Source organism: Camelus bactrianus, chromosome X (assembly GCF_048773025.1).
Source record: "Camelus bactrianus isolate YW-2024 breed Bactrian camel chromosome X, ASM4877302v1, whole genome shotgun sequence".
NCBI lineage: Eukaryota > Metazoa > Chordata > Mammalia > Artiodactyla > Camelidae > Camelus > Camelus bactrianus.
In genome coordinates this window covers 94,644,723-94,660,503 of record NC_133575.1, presented here as the reverse complement: position 1 = coordinate 94,660,503, position 15,781 = coordinate 94,644,723, and the positions used below count along the sequence as shown (strand labels likewise).

Genomic DNA, 15,781 nt, shown 5'->3' with positions numbered 1-15,781 from the left:
AAGGTTTTTATTAATAAATATTTGAAGGCATCAGAAAGCTACAAATAAAAGCAAGGCTTGCGGGATCGAGATCCCAGAGAGAAGTGAAACACAGAGAAGTGAGTCTAACATTTGCTACTGCATTTCCTCTATAGACATTTACAAATTCAAAACTGACAGCCAGAAAGCTAAGAAAGTGAGCATAGCTCTTAGCACTCTCTTGGAGAGAAGGAGACAGAAATTGGAGTTTAGGACTGATCAAGGTGGTTGGGTTTCATAAAATAATTTTGCTTTCAGGTGGATCATCTTTACAGGGTTGTAAGGATGAACCAAAAATAGATCAATCTCCTTAAAGACTGCAGCTCAGCCTCTATAATCAGCCCAAGCTCTGGCTGAATTAAAGTGTTCTCCCCCTAGCTTAGAGGCCAGATTCAAAAGCCTCAAATTATCTGTATAGTTTTTTTTTTCATATATATTATCTGACATTGAATTTTTAAAAATTAACAGGCATACCAAGTCTCAAGATCAAATAATCTAAAATCAAGAAGAAAATGAACAACAAAAAGATACCCATAGGGGATCCAGATAATGTATTTGTCAGAAATAGCCTCTATAATAATAATAATAATAATATATATAATACTTAGGTAAAATTTAGAAATATATAAAAATATATAAGGAAAATCACAAGTATCTCCTGGAAGATAAAACAGAAAAGGGGGAAATGCAAAAATGGAATGATGTCACTTTTTTTTTTTTTTTTAGAACTTCAGTTTTCTTTTTAAAATTTATTTTAATTAAATTTTTTTAAAATTTTATACAATTTTAAAAGTTACTTTCCATTTACAGTTATTACAAAATATTGGCTATATTCTCCATTTTCTACAATACATCCTTGAGCCTATCTTATACCCAGTAGTTTGTACCTCCCACTCCTCTACCTCTATACTGCCCCTACCCACCATTGGTAACCACTACTTTTCTTGATTATGATATGTAAACATCATCAAGAGTTCCTATTTCCCCCATCCCTTAGTTAAGGTATAATTTTAATGTAATCCAAATAAGAATACCAAGAAGCTTTCTACTATAACTAGATGAGGTAATTCTGAAGTTCATGTGAAAAATAATATACATAAATATCTAAGACAACTCAGGAAAATGAGAGCAATAAGGGGAGGCAATAGCCCTATCAGATTTCAAAACATACCATAAAGCTTCTGTAATTAAAACCACGTTACATTGGTTAAGGAATAACAGAGCAGTGGAAGAGAATAGGAAATCCAGTAGATAAGAACAAAGCAAAATTTACTACAGAGTAAAAGTAGCATCCCAAATCCTTGGGACAAATATGGATATTTTATCAAATCATCTTGGGACAACTGAATAGTCATTTAAATAATAATAAAAACTATATCCATACTGTACTCTATACACAGGAATAAAATTCAAATCAATCAGAATTTTAAATGTAAAAAAAATAATAATAATAACCTTACAAGTACAAGAAGAAAATACGGGGACATTTGTAATCTGGGTATGAAAGACAATGTTTTGTAAACAACGACTCAAAATGGCAACACAATAAAGGAAATATTGATACCTTCAACTCAAAATAATTAATTTTAACAACTTCCCATGGCAAAAACCACTTTAAGCAATGTCAATAGACAACAAACTGGGATATATACCTGTAACATATAATCAAGGACAAATCACATAAGAAAGCTGAGAGATATAAAAGAGAAAAAAAGACTAAAAGTTGATGGAAAATGGTGAAAACTCATTAACATTAAATGACAAAAACATTATAAAATGGCCTTAAACATATTAAAATGTTAGACTTTACTTAAAATAAGATAGATACAAATTAGGGGATATAATTTTTCACCTTTAAGATATGCCACCAACAGTAAGAAAATGCAAATGTATGCCCTTACGGATTGGGATATTATTTGTTATATTGTTTTAACAGTGTAAAAGCCAATGCATATGCAATTGGTTGAGCAAACTATGCTATACATGTACAGTGGGTTACTATGTAGATGGAAGGGAGTAAGGATGATATTTATGGCCTGATGTGGAGAGATTTCCAGGATATTTTTAGGGAGAAAAACAAGTACACCACTTTAATATATAATTTGCTTAGTTTTATAAAATAACCAAAGGAAGGATAAGTAGAATGCAGTCAAATTGGTTATCAATAGGCAAAGAGTGAGAACAAGTTGGAAGGAGGAAAAGACTGGGTGACACTTCTCTGAATATAGGACTTTGTATAAAGTTGAAGTTTGGAAGCATATTGAGTGATTATATAATCCAAAATAAAATTAAATTCACAAATATTTGGAAAAACCCTCAAATCAAACTAAACATAAAAATAATAAACACAGTAGTTTTAAAAATGGATAGAATAAAGACACAAGCGGGAAAAACACACACAAGTTACTTTAAGGCATATATCCTCAGGCTAAAGACAAAAAACTACAGTGAAATCAACTTCATTTAATAGGTTTTCTTTTGGCAGTGGTATGCGTGAAGCAGTTCTGTATCTACTATTTTTGGTGTTCTATAGAAGAAAATATATTCCTTTGGGAGGGAGCAGGATTCTGATCATGAAAAAAAGAGAGACACAGATAAGCAATGAGAGAAGACAAGAACACTGTGATCCTGAATACTGGATTAGAATTAGAAACTTTACCTCATACTAGCTAAATCTAGTACAATAAAAACAAAAATGCCAGTATTAGATTATAATGTAATTGAAAAAGAATTCATGAATCCACACATTGAAAAGTCTATATAAAAACACCAAGGGTAGAGAGGGGACAGAAGAGGGGGTGGTGGGCAGAGATAAAGAAACAAAAACAGAGAGGAAGAGAGAATGGAAGGAAAGAAGGAACAAAGAGGAAGAAAGTAAACATGAGAGGAAGGAAATTTTTTATTTACCATGAAAGAAGACTAATAAATGTACAAGAAATGATCCTTAGAAAATCACCACCTTGAAAATATTACGGTAATAACTGAATGATCAAGGCAAGATCACCAATGGATGATAACACTATTTGATAAAAATGTGTTGGTTAACAAGGTATTTACACAGTTCTCAAGTATCCCTGAGACAGATTACATATTGATTAAAAAGGAGGTAACTTCTGAGCAGAGAAATGTGGAGGGCACATTAACCAAGTAATCCAAGTTAATACCACCAATACTGGGACAGTCTAAAATTAGGTGCCTCTTGATGTGAGGCACTGAGGGAAAAAAAAAAAACAAAAACCCAGCATTATTCATCTAGCATTTCTTCTAAAATATAACCTGAAACTAGAAATGAGGATACAATTAGACAAACTGAGACTGAGGGACAATCTACGAAACAATTGGCTTGCATTCTAAAAAAAAAAAAGAAATCAATGTTATCAAAAACAAAAGCTAAGGTATTATTTCAGATTTATAACCCTAAAGGGATATAAATGAAATGTGTGATTCTGGTTTGGATCTTGGATTGAAGAAAAATAAACTCACTGAATAATATTATTGACGTAAATGTAGAAATTAGATAAGGACTACAGATACAGACATAGTGTTATAACAATGCTCAATGCTCTGATTGATTTGATAATTGTACTGCATATGCAAAAGAATATCCCTGTTCTTAGCATACACATGGTGAGATATTTAGGGATTGTTAGTTGTCTAGGGCTGCCACAACAAATTACAAATTTGGTGGCTTTTAACAATAGAAATTTATTCTCCCATAGTTCTAAGAGGGCAGAAACCTGAAATCAAGTTGTCAGCAGGGTGATCCTCCCTCCAAAGGCTCTGTGGGAGAATCCTTCCTTACTTCTCTCAGTTTCTGGCAGCACCTGGTGCTCCTTAGTTTGTTGTAGACTCCAGCCTGCCCCCATGTTCCTATGGCCTTTTCCCCCGGGTCTCTTCTGTTTTCTCCTTTTGTATCTCTTATAAACACATCCTTCTTCAGATTAAGGGGTCATCCTAATCAAGGATAATTTCAAGATATTTACCTTAGTTATGTCTGTAAAGACCTTTATTCCAAAGAAGGTAATAATTCTGAGTCTCTAGGTGGACATACATTTCGGGGAGCCACTGTTCAAACCACTACAGGGGTTGAGGGTCATATTCGCAACTCACTCTCAAAAGGTTCAGCAAAACAATAGATAATAATGAATGGGTACAGAAACATATACAAGCACACAGAGCACCAAAGCAAATGTGGCAAATTGTGAACAACTGATGAATCCATGTTAAGAGTATGAGAACATTTAGTGAAATACTTGTATAATTTTTCCATATTTTGGATTTTTCATAATAGAATATCAATTAAATAACTAAAGTAACATTCAAGAAAATAAAAATATGAAAACTTTAAAAAAATTTTTGGATTTATAAAAAATAAAATTACAGAAATAAGTAAGAAATCAACTGAAATTAAGGACTCCATAGATGTGTAAAATAGCAGATTAAACACATCTGAAGCAAGAATTATTAAACTGATAGGTTACTAAAATACAACTTGACTAAGGGAGAAAGAGGGAAAAAGGTGGACAATTTACAAAAAAAGTTTGAGAGAAATCTTTCCAACATATATGTAACTGTTAACCAAAAAGAAAGGTGAGAGAGGAAAGATCAGAAGCAATATTTGAATAGATGATGTCCAAGAGTCTTCCTCAAAAAAAGGAAAGCAAGAAAGCCACAGATTCAGGAAGCATCATAAGAAAAAAAAGGATAAATATAAACAAATTCACATCTAGGAAAATCATTGTAAAACTCCTGAAATCAAGAGTAATCAGGAAGAAAAGAGAATAAACAGAAAATTAGCAATAATACAACTGGCAGCTGTTACTGAATAGAAACGAGAGCGATGCCAAAATCATGCAATGAGGAAAGGATATTTTTTCTTCCATACGTGGTGGTAGAAAAGCTGGGTGTCTTATTTTTTTCAGAATAAACACAATGCTTACTTCATGCCATACACAAATATTAAATTGAGATAAACCACAGACATGTATGCACAAACTAAAACTATAAAACTAGAAGAAAACAATGTGGGATACTTTCATGACTTGGGGTAGAAAAAGATTTCTTAAAGAGGACACAGATAATAATGATTATTAAAGCAAAACTTAAAATACTGTACCTTGAGAGGTGTGGCCAAGATGGCAGATTAGGAAGACGCTGAGCTCAGCTCCTCTCATAATCACACTAAAATTACTACTATATATAGAGCAACTATCTATGAGAATGACCTAAAGACTAGCAGAAAATATTGTCCACAAGTAAAGATATAAAAAAGGACCCACAATAAGATGGGTAGGAGAGGTAGAGATACAGTACAGTCAAGATTCACATACTTGGATAGGCAACCTATAAATTGGAAGACGTTCTACCAAAGGTGCAAGGGGTCTAGGCCTTACATAGGACTCCTTAACCAGGGCATAGTGCAGCAGGAAGATGAGCCACCCCCAGAACATCTGGCTTTGAAGGACAGTGGGGCTTATTTTTGGCAAAGCTGGAGGATGTATGTAGGAAACAGAGATGCCACACATTAAGGGCATGCACAAAATCTTACATGCTCTGAGTCCCAGCACAGAGGAAGTAATTTGAAAGAAGCCTAGGTCAGGCCCACTTGCTGATCTTGGAAAGATTCCTAGAGAGGCAAGAGGCAACTGGGACTTCCCCTGGGGACACAGACACCTGCAGCAGCCATTTTGGGGAGCTCTCTCTACCTTGAGGGCACTGGTAGTAGCAAGCACCATTTTGGAGTCCTCCTCTAGCCTATTAGTGCTGGAGGCTTACACACCAGTGGGCTGGAACCAGCTCCAGGCCTTTCAGAGCCCATAGCTAGGCACTCCAAGAATTAACCCTCTGTACCAGCAGACTGGCACCATCCATCCCAGCCCCTCTAAGCTCTGCAGCCAGGTTCCCTGGGAGCCAGCCTTGCCCACCAGTGGGCCTGCACCAACCCTGGAATCAGCAGCAGGAAACCAGCCCTGCCCAGCAGTGGGCTGGAATTCACCATAAAAGGCAGGGCCTGAAAGCCACCAGTGTCAGAAACCAGCCCTGCCTACCAGTACACCCACACTAATTAGCCACAACAGAAGGACCCATGCTGCTCACATAGGGGGCAACCCTAGGGCATGTAAGTCTGGTGACTAGAGGGGAGTATGCTGCTGGGTCCCATAAGACATCTCCTACAAAAGACACCTTCTACATGATAGGGAAACATAACCAACCTACCTAATACATACAAATAAATGCAGAGAATTAGGCAAAATGAGGAGACAAAGGAATATGTTCCAAACAAAGGAAAAACACAAAACCCCAGAAAAAGAACTAAACAAAGCAGAGATAAGCAATCTACCTGATACATAGTTCAAGGTAATGACCATAAAGATGCTCAATAAATTCAGGAGAAGAATGGATACACAAAGAAGTTTAACAAAGAGAAAATATAAAGAAAAAACAAACAGAGCTGAGGCATACAATAACTGAAATAAAAAACACACTAGAAGGAAATCAACAGTAGATTAGATGATAGAGAGGAATGGATTAGTGAACTGTAGTGAACTGTAGAAGAGTAGTAGAAAACATCCAAGCTGAACAGGAAAAAAATTTTTTAATGAAGGTAGTGTAAGAGACTACTGGGACAATGGCAAGCACACTATCATTCACATTATATGGGTCTCAGAAGGAGAAGAAAGAGGGAAAGTGACAAAGAATTTATTGTACGACATAATAGCTGAAAACTTCCCTAACCTGGTAAAGGAAACAGACATCCAGGTGCAAAAAATACAGTGTGTCCCAAATAAAATGAACCAAGCCACATTATAGTGAATATGGCAAAAGTAAAAGATAAAGAAAAAAATCTTAAAAGCAGCAAGAAGAAAGCAAGTAGCTATACACAAGGGAATTTCCATTAGACTACCATGTGACTTAGCAGAAACTCTGCAGGCCAGAAAGGAGTGGCATGATACATTTAAAGTAATGAAGGGAAAAAAAACCCAAAAACTTACAACCAAAAATTTGCCACCTGGCAAGACTATCATTCATATTTGAATTAGAGATCAAAAGTTTTAAAGACAAGCAAAAGTTAAAAGAGTTTATCATCACAAAACTGACTTTAAAGAAATGTTAAAGGGAATTCTCTAAGCAGAAAGGTAAAGACCACAACTAGGAATGTGAAAATTATCGAATTAAAAATCTAATTGATAAATACAAATATACAGTAAAGGTAGTAGATCAACCATTATCAACCTAATAGAAAGGTTAAAAGAAGAAAGTAGTAAAACCATCCATATCCACAATTAATAGTTAAGGGTTACACAAAACAAAGCTATGGAAAATAAGATGTCAAAACAGTAAATGTCAGGGAAGTAAAAATGTAGGATTGTTAGAATATGTTCGAACTTACAAGATCATCAACTTAAAATAGTCATGTACATATTTTTTATTTGTTTATTTGTTTCACATTAACCACAAACTCAAAATCTATAACAAATACACACACAAGAAAAGAGAAAGAAATCCAAAATATAGCACTAAAGAGTGTTCAAATCACAAGGGATGGGAGCAAAAGAAGAAGAAAGGAACAAAAAATAACTACAAAAACAAACCCCAATTAACAAAATGGCAATAAGTACATACCTACCAATAAATAATTTAAATAAAAATAGACTAAAGGCTCCAACTGAAAGACATAAAGTGGTTGAATGAATTTTAAAAAAAGATCCATCTATGCACTGCCTATGAAGGAATCATTTCAGATCTAAAGAGACACACACACTGAAAGTGAGGGCATGGAAAAAGGTATTTCATGTAAATGGAAACAAAAAGAAAGCTGAGGTAGCAATATACATATAAGACATAACAGACTTTAAAACAAAGACTAACAAGTGACAAAGAAGGACATGGTATAAACGGATCAATCCAAGAAGAAGATATAATTGTAAATGTATATGCATCCAACAGAGGAGCACCTAAATACATAAAGCAAATTTAACAGACATAAAGGGAGAAATCAACAACAACACAATAATAGTAAGGGACTTTAACACCCCACTTATGTCAACAGACAGATCACCTAGAAAGAAAATCAATCAAGAAACACAGGCCTTAAATGACACATTAGACCAAATGGAGTTAACTGGTATCAGTATGTAGAGAATTCCATCCAAAAACAGTAGAATATACATTCTTTTCAAGTGCATATGAAACATTCTCCAGGATAGATCCCATGCATGGCCACAAAATAAGCTTCAGTAAATTTAAGAAAATTGAAATCATATCATCTTTTCTAACCACAACACTATGAGACTAGAAATCAACTACAAGAAAAAAAAACTGCAAAACACACAAACATGTGGTGGCTAAGCAGTATGCTACTAAACAATTCACGGATCATTGAAGAAATCAAAGGGAAAATAAAAAAAAAAAATTAGAGACAAGTGAAAATGAAAACACGATGAACCAAAAACCTATGGAACACAGCAAAAGCAATTCCAAGAGGGACGTTTCTAGCATTTCAAACTTACCTTAGGAAACAAGAAAAATCCCATATCAACAACCAAACCTTACATCTAAAGGAATTAGAGAAAAAAACAAACAAAATCCAAAGTTAGTAAAAGGAAAGAAATCGTAACAATCACAGCAGAAATAAATGAAATAGAGGCTATAAAAGACAACAGAAATGATCAATGAAACTAGGAAATGAAACTGATAAATCTTTAACCAGATTCATCAAGAAAAAAAGGGTGAGGGCAGAACAATAAAATCAGAAATGAAAAAGGAGACGTTACAACCGATACCACAGAAAAACAAAGGAACGTAAGAGATTACTACAATTATTTGCCAATAAAATGGACAACCTAGAAGAAATAGATAAATTGCTAGAAACGTTCAACCTCCCAAAAATAAATCAGGAAGAAATAGTAAATATGAACAAACTAATTATCAGTAATTAAATTGAATAAGTAATTAAAAAAATCTTCCCCAAGACACAAGTCCAGACCCCAAGGGCTTCACAGATCAATTCTACCAAGCATTTAAAGAAGAATTAAAATATCTTTCTTACTCCATTCCAAAAAATTAAGAGGAATGGCTCCTTCTGCTTCATTCTACAAGGCTAGCATCACCCTGATAACAAAACCAAACAAAAATATCACACACACACACACACACACACACACACAAAAACCTACAGGCCAATATCACTGATGAACTTAAACATAAAAATCCTCAACAAAGTATTAGCAAATTGAATTCATCAATACATTAAAACGATCATACACCATGATCAAGTGGCATTTACCCACGGATGCATGGATGATTCATTATCCACAGTTTACAATCATTTTACCCTGTGTTTGTATTGTAGTTCACCAGAAGTGCCCAATTAAAGTCTGCTGTCTTGTTCACTGGAGTCCTCTTGCTGATGGGTCATGAACTGTAATCTTTTAATCTGTAGCATTTCAGGATTTTGGAATTTTTGTTTTTCATATATTTTTAACTTAGCTTTTTAGTCTACTACCCACCACAGGTTCAGAATATAGCCAGCGTTTTCAGAGAACTTCAGACATCTGTGGCCCCTAGTCTCCTATTTTGTTGCTCTATTGCTAAGACTCCTAAAAGTTCTGCTGGCTTCTGCTTTCAGTCTCTTCTCAGCTTTCTATTTCTTAACCTCTTCCCTAATTTGAAATTGGCAAATGCTACTAGGGGAAAAATGATTGAATGACTACAGATCTTCAGCTTAACTTGTTATGTTTCAACCTTGAACAGAATCTTATCCCCTGTTCTCTGATGACTGTAAGCATATTTGAAAAAAAAAAAAAATTAGCCGGCATTTGCACTAGTTCTCAAAGGGACACATCATTTTATTCTATGCATAAACAGAAACTAACTGGGAAACGTTTCCATTAGATATTCAAATTATGACATCAAAATCATTAATAGATAGAGAATTATTCAGACTTCCATGTCCTCTTGTTTCATTTATTCACATGTATTTCTAAAGAAACTTTCTCCTTTCTTCTAGTTAAAAATTTTATTTTTATAAAGTTGTTCAAATTACCCTGCTAATGTCTTTATAATAATCCATAGAATCTGAAGTAGCACCCCCTTTTCATTCCAAACATTGGTTATTTGTATCCTAACTTTTTTTTTCTTGATTGGTCTTGACAAAGTGAAAACAATCAGACATATTATAAACGATCCAATGTCTGGTTTTATTTTCTATTGTATATTTGCTTTATATTTTACTATGTCTTTATTTTGAGCATTTCCTTCCTTCTGTCAAAGTCAAATTTGCTAACTGTTGTTTTTCTATATTAAATTATCTTTTCCGAGGAACGTGGACGCCGAGCTTCCCGGTAAGCCGAGTGCCGGGCGGTAGCGGTCCCTGTTGAAGCCCCCAGTGCCCAGGACCCGAGCTGGACCAGAGCTCATCGTGAAGGCAGCTCTACCGCAAAGATGGTCAAAGTACCTAAAACCCGAAGAACTTTCTGTAAGAAGTGTGGAAAGCATCAGCCTCACAAAGTGACCCAGTATAAGAAGGGTAAGGATTCCCTGTATGCCCAGGGAAAGAGGCGCTATGATTGGAAGCAGAGTGGCTACGGCGGGCAAAGCCAATTTTCCGGAAGAAGGCTAAAACCACAAAGAAGATCGTGATGAGACTTGAATGTGTTGAGCCCAACTGCAGATCCAAGAGGATGCTGGCTCTTAAGAGATGCAAGCATTTTGAACTGGGAGGAAATAAGAAGAGAAAGGGCCAGGTGATCCAGTTCTAAGTTTTGGGAATCTTCTGTTCTTTGAATTTTGAGAGGAAAATGTTGAAGCTGTAGAAAAATTGCCTGTATGAAAATAAATACAGTGATATTCTTACTCAAAAAAATATCTTTTCTGTCATTTTGTTCTAAATTTACTATGAAATCCATGTTAAAGTCTCCATGTAGGACTATAGATTAATTATTCCTTTAGTTCTGTTAGCCTTTGCTTTGTATATTTTGATTATTTCATTAGGTTTATACAAAGTTAGAATTTGTATATATTCCTGGTATTTTGAGACTCTATCCTTATGAAATAATTCTCTTTAAACTCTAATAATGCTTCTATTTTTATGTCTATTTTTGTCATATGATTGCAGTTAGAACAGATTTCTTTTTGTTGGTTTTGGTATTTTTCATATTTTGCCCTTCAATCTGTCATTTTATTTAAAGGGTGTCTCTAGTTTTTTATCAAAACTGAATTTGTTTGTAACTAGGAAACTAAGCTATTTAATGGAATAACTGATATATTTGATTTAAAATCTACCATTGTACAATGTGCGTGCTCTTTGTCTCACCTCTCTTATGTAACTTATTTTCTCTTTTCCTGACCTTTTAAAATTATTTTATTATAACATTTTATAATAACATTATTATATATTATTATAACATTTTACCATTCTTTTAATTTGTTAGTTACACATTCTTTCATTCCTGTTTAATGTTTTCCCTAAAGACTACAACCTGAAGACATGATTTAAAATCCAATATTAATTACTATTTTTATCAAACTTCAAATGATATAAAGAACTTAGACTACTTTAATATCACTCATCCCTTTCTGAATTCTGCATACTTTATATGTATCTATAGATACATATATCTATATATAGATAGATATAGATATATAGATAGATATACATATATCTATATAGATATAGATACATATGTATTTATAGATATATATATATATTTAAGGAAACACTGTTGTTTTTAATGATGATAATGTTTTGTAGTTTTATACTGAGAATATTCATTTAGATTTAACCTTTTTAACAATGTGCACCTCCAAACTGCAATGTGGAATAATTTTCCATAAGCCTAAATACTACTTTTTAAATTTAGTGCAGGCCTGCTGATGATAAATTATCTCATTTTGGTTTTCTAAAAATATATTTAATTCACTTCAATACATGAGGGATAAATTCAATACATCATAGAATTTTAAATTTGCAATTATTTTATTTTTACATTAAATGTATTATTCCCTGTCTTCTTATTCCTTTTTTGTTGTTGTTGAGAAGTTCTCAGTCATATTGTTGTTCTTAATAATATCATGTCTTTTTTTTACTGAACTTCTTTAAAGATTTTCACCTTGCATTTTATTTTCAGCAGTCTTACTACAATGTAACTTGGTTTCAATTTTTTTGTATTTATACTTCCAGAGTTTTTTTTCCTTTTTTTAACATTTCTTATTGATTTATAATCACTTTACAATGTTGTGTCAAGTTCCAGTGTAGAGCACAATTTTTCAGTTATACTTGAACATATATATATTCATTGTCACATTTTTTTCTCTGTGAGCTACCATAAGATCTTGTATATACTTCCCTGTGCTATACAGTATAATCTTGTTTATCTATTCTACAATTTTGAAATCCCAGTCTATCCCTTCCCACTCTCCACCCCCTTGGCAACCACAAGTTTGTATTCTATGTCTATGAATCTATTTCTGTTTTGTATTTATGCTCTGTTTGTGGTTTTGTTTTTTTTTTAGACTCCACATAAAAGTGATATCATATGTTATTTTTCTTTCTCTTTCTGGCTTACTTCACTTAGAGTGAAGACCTCCAGGTCCAACCATGTTGCTGCAAATGGCATTATTTTATTCTTTTTTATGGCCGAGTAGTATTCCAGTGTATAAATATACCACATCTTCTTTATCCAGTCATCTGTTGATGGACATTTAGGCTGTTTCCATGTCTTGGCTATTGTAAATAGTGCTGCTATGAACATTGGGGGTGCAGGTGTCATTTTGATATACTTCCTGAGGTTTATAGTGCTTCTTTTGTTTGTGGATTGAGGTCCTTTGACAGTTTTGGAAAGTTCTCAATCATCACCAATCATTCTTCATATACTTCTTCTTCCTCATTATCTCTAACGTCTCCTTATGTAACATTGATTACACTGGCAAGAATATACAGTAAAAAGAATATATTTCATTCATAATAGAAATAATACCTTAGTCAGCTATTCCAGGTATGGAAAAATTGTTGATTTTTGTTCCTCTATGAACACTTTTATTATAATAATTTGCATGTTGATTCCATAGGGGTTCTTATATCTAAATGCTCATATTACTTACAAAAATGAGTTACTTTTCTTCCAATCAACGTATTTCCTTTTCTCATTGTAATATTTGTGGCAAGGTTACATGACTATATCAATCAGTGATGGCAATAACAAGCATTTTTGCCTTGTACCTTATCTTAAAGGGAAAGTATATTAATTCTCCTCCATTGAATATATTTGCCTTAAGCTTATGGTAGATAATCTTTATCAAATAATGTTCTCATCTATTCATATTTGCATGCAGATTTTAATAATAAACATTTACTAAAAGTTCTGAAATTTTTTATCTGTTTATACAGAGAAAATATGCAATCTTTAAACTCTAGTCAAAAATATGATTCATATTGTTAATTTTTAACATTAAATTGCATTTACATTACTGAGATGAGGCTTTTAACAAACAAAACTAAAACTGTGTCCGTGTGTGTGAGAGCCATAGAGAAAGGAGAGAAAGAGATCACAGATATTCCCGTGTACAATTTCATGCATTTTCTGAGAATTTAAAATATAATGTAACTTTTGGTTTCTCATTACATTTAATCAACTAAATGTGTATTTGGTACTATTTTGTGGAGTAGTCCACAGAGTGCCTGCTATCTTGCCTTTCAGAGAGCTGTAAGAATGCCATTTTCAGACTTTTTCCACTGGTGATGAAACTGTCAAACAAACGTTCACTTTAGCTAGTCGTTAGAAAAAATAAAGTACCTGCAGCATTCAGAAGAAATGTAGAGTAGGGATATATGTATATACCAAAACAGAGAAGTCTCTTAGTTGAATTCAGGCTTATATTTGAAAATGTTTGCCTTCTTAAAATAACACTAGCAGAATATTTCCTTCGTATTAAAAAAGGACATTTATTTCTTCTCCTCATACCTTCCTTCCATTTCTCTCAATCACAATGCATTTCAGTAGTCTGTGATTTCTTAGATTATTTTTAAGAAATAAAGACTGTACAAAACTATCACTGTGCCCTTCAGGTATTACAAATCACAAAATTCCAGCAGAAACAATTGTAAGTGGTCGGTCCCACAATCTAACTGCTAAAGCCCATGGTAATACAGTGTACCAAATTGTAGCTGGCTCACTTCACAAAGGCACATTTCTAGGGCTTCTAATAACTGAACTAAACAAGAACATTTCTTTAATCATACAGAAGATGTAAAAACAATGCTAGAGAGAAAAAAGGTAAAAGCATAAAGAAAAATATCAGATATTTAATAAGACAGCAGTCAGAATAGAAAGATTAATCCAGACTTCCTGATATAGATGAAGCAGAAGCAGCAGCCACCTACAACAGAACAAATTAAGAATAGTTCCAAGGACTTATCTGCCTCCAAATTTTGGATAGAATGATCTGTAATGATACTTAAACTCCATTATGGTAAGGTTATTCCTTTTAGTTAAGACATTGGCTTCACAGAAAGGCTTAAGAAAATGTATTTCTCCTTTGCGGGATGGACCAACCTGTTGGCACAGATTTGTTCTTCAGGTGAGCTATACTTGAGCTCACTCAAGTAGAGGTGGTACTTGGTAAACATGAAATTGAGACATAAAAATTCCTTTTATGTACTGCTTTGACCCTTCTGTGCTGGATGATCACATCTAGGTTTCTCATCCTCAGCCCATAAGGGCTGGCACCCTTTCCTGTAGTCAAATCTTGATAGACCATGACCCATTCAAAGATTACCTGTCATATACTTACACCATCAGAACTTACTAAGTGCTGGATATTTTATTCCTTTAGTATATACATATTTTTTCATTTCAAGTAACTTCAGACTTTCAAAAATGTTATAAAATATCCCATTATATCCTTTGCCCAGTTTCCCCTAATGTTAACATCTTATATTATCATGGTAGAACGATCAAAAATGGGAAAGTAACATTTGTATTGTATATCATTAACTAAACCATCGACCTTATTAGTCAGTTTTCCACTGATATCCCTTTTCTGTTCCACATTATAGTGTTATTTCTCGTTCATCTCTTCCAGTCTGCAACAGGTCCTCATTGTTTCCTTATCTTTAATGACCTTGAGACTACTGAAAATCCTAGTTAGTTACTTTACAGAATGACCTCAATTCAGGTTTTTCTGGTGTTTTCCCAAGATTGCAGTGAGGTTATGGATTTGGGTGAAAAAAACACCAAACACAGAAATGATGTGTCCTTTTCACTGTTTGTATCAACAACAACAACAACAACAACAACAACAACAACAACAACAGCCACTAATTGTTCTGCAAAATTTGCTGCTTAACCCAATACAAGGCCTTAAATTAAATAGATAAAACCTTTACATTAAAATCAGCGCACAGATACTTTTCCTCACCTTGTTCTTTTTTATATTGGGTTGAAAAATGAACATTTAGAGTTCTAATAATTATAATTCTGCCCCTGCCTTCTGTTTTTAATGGCCTGTGTAATTGATTACATCTGGCTCTCCCATATAATCCAGAATAGACTCCCTATATCAAGGTCAATTGATTAGTAACTTGAATTACATCTCTGAATTCCTTTTGTCATGAAATGTAACATATTTACAGGACTAACACCAGAGGACACAGGGCATGGAGGCCATAATTCTCCCTACTGTGGAAGATCCAATATTTTATAGTTCAGTTCTCCCCAAATTGATGTGAGATCCAATATAACCCCAAATAAAATTCTTGCCAGCT

General features: G+C 33.7%; 1 long non-coding RNA gene and 1 pseudogene across 12 annotated transcripts in view; one reads left to right on the top strand and one right to left on the bottom strand.

Moving 5' to 3' along the window:
* LOC123619413 (uncharacterized) overlaps positions 1-15,781 on the bottom strand; it is an 874,904-nt gene that overhangs the window by 241,251 nt on the left and 617,872 nt on the right. The window lies entirely within an intron of this gene.
* On the top strand, positions 9,603-14,482 carry LOC141576302 (large ribosomal subunit protein eL42-like; annotated as a pseudogene).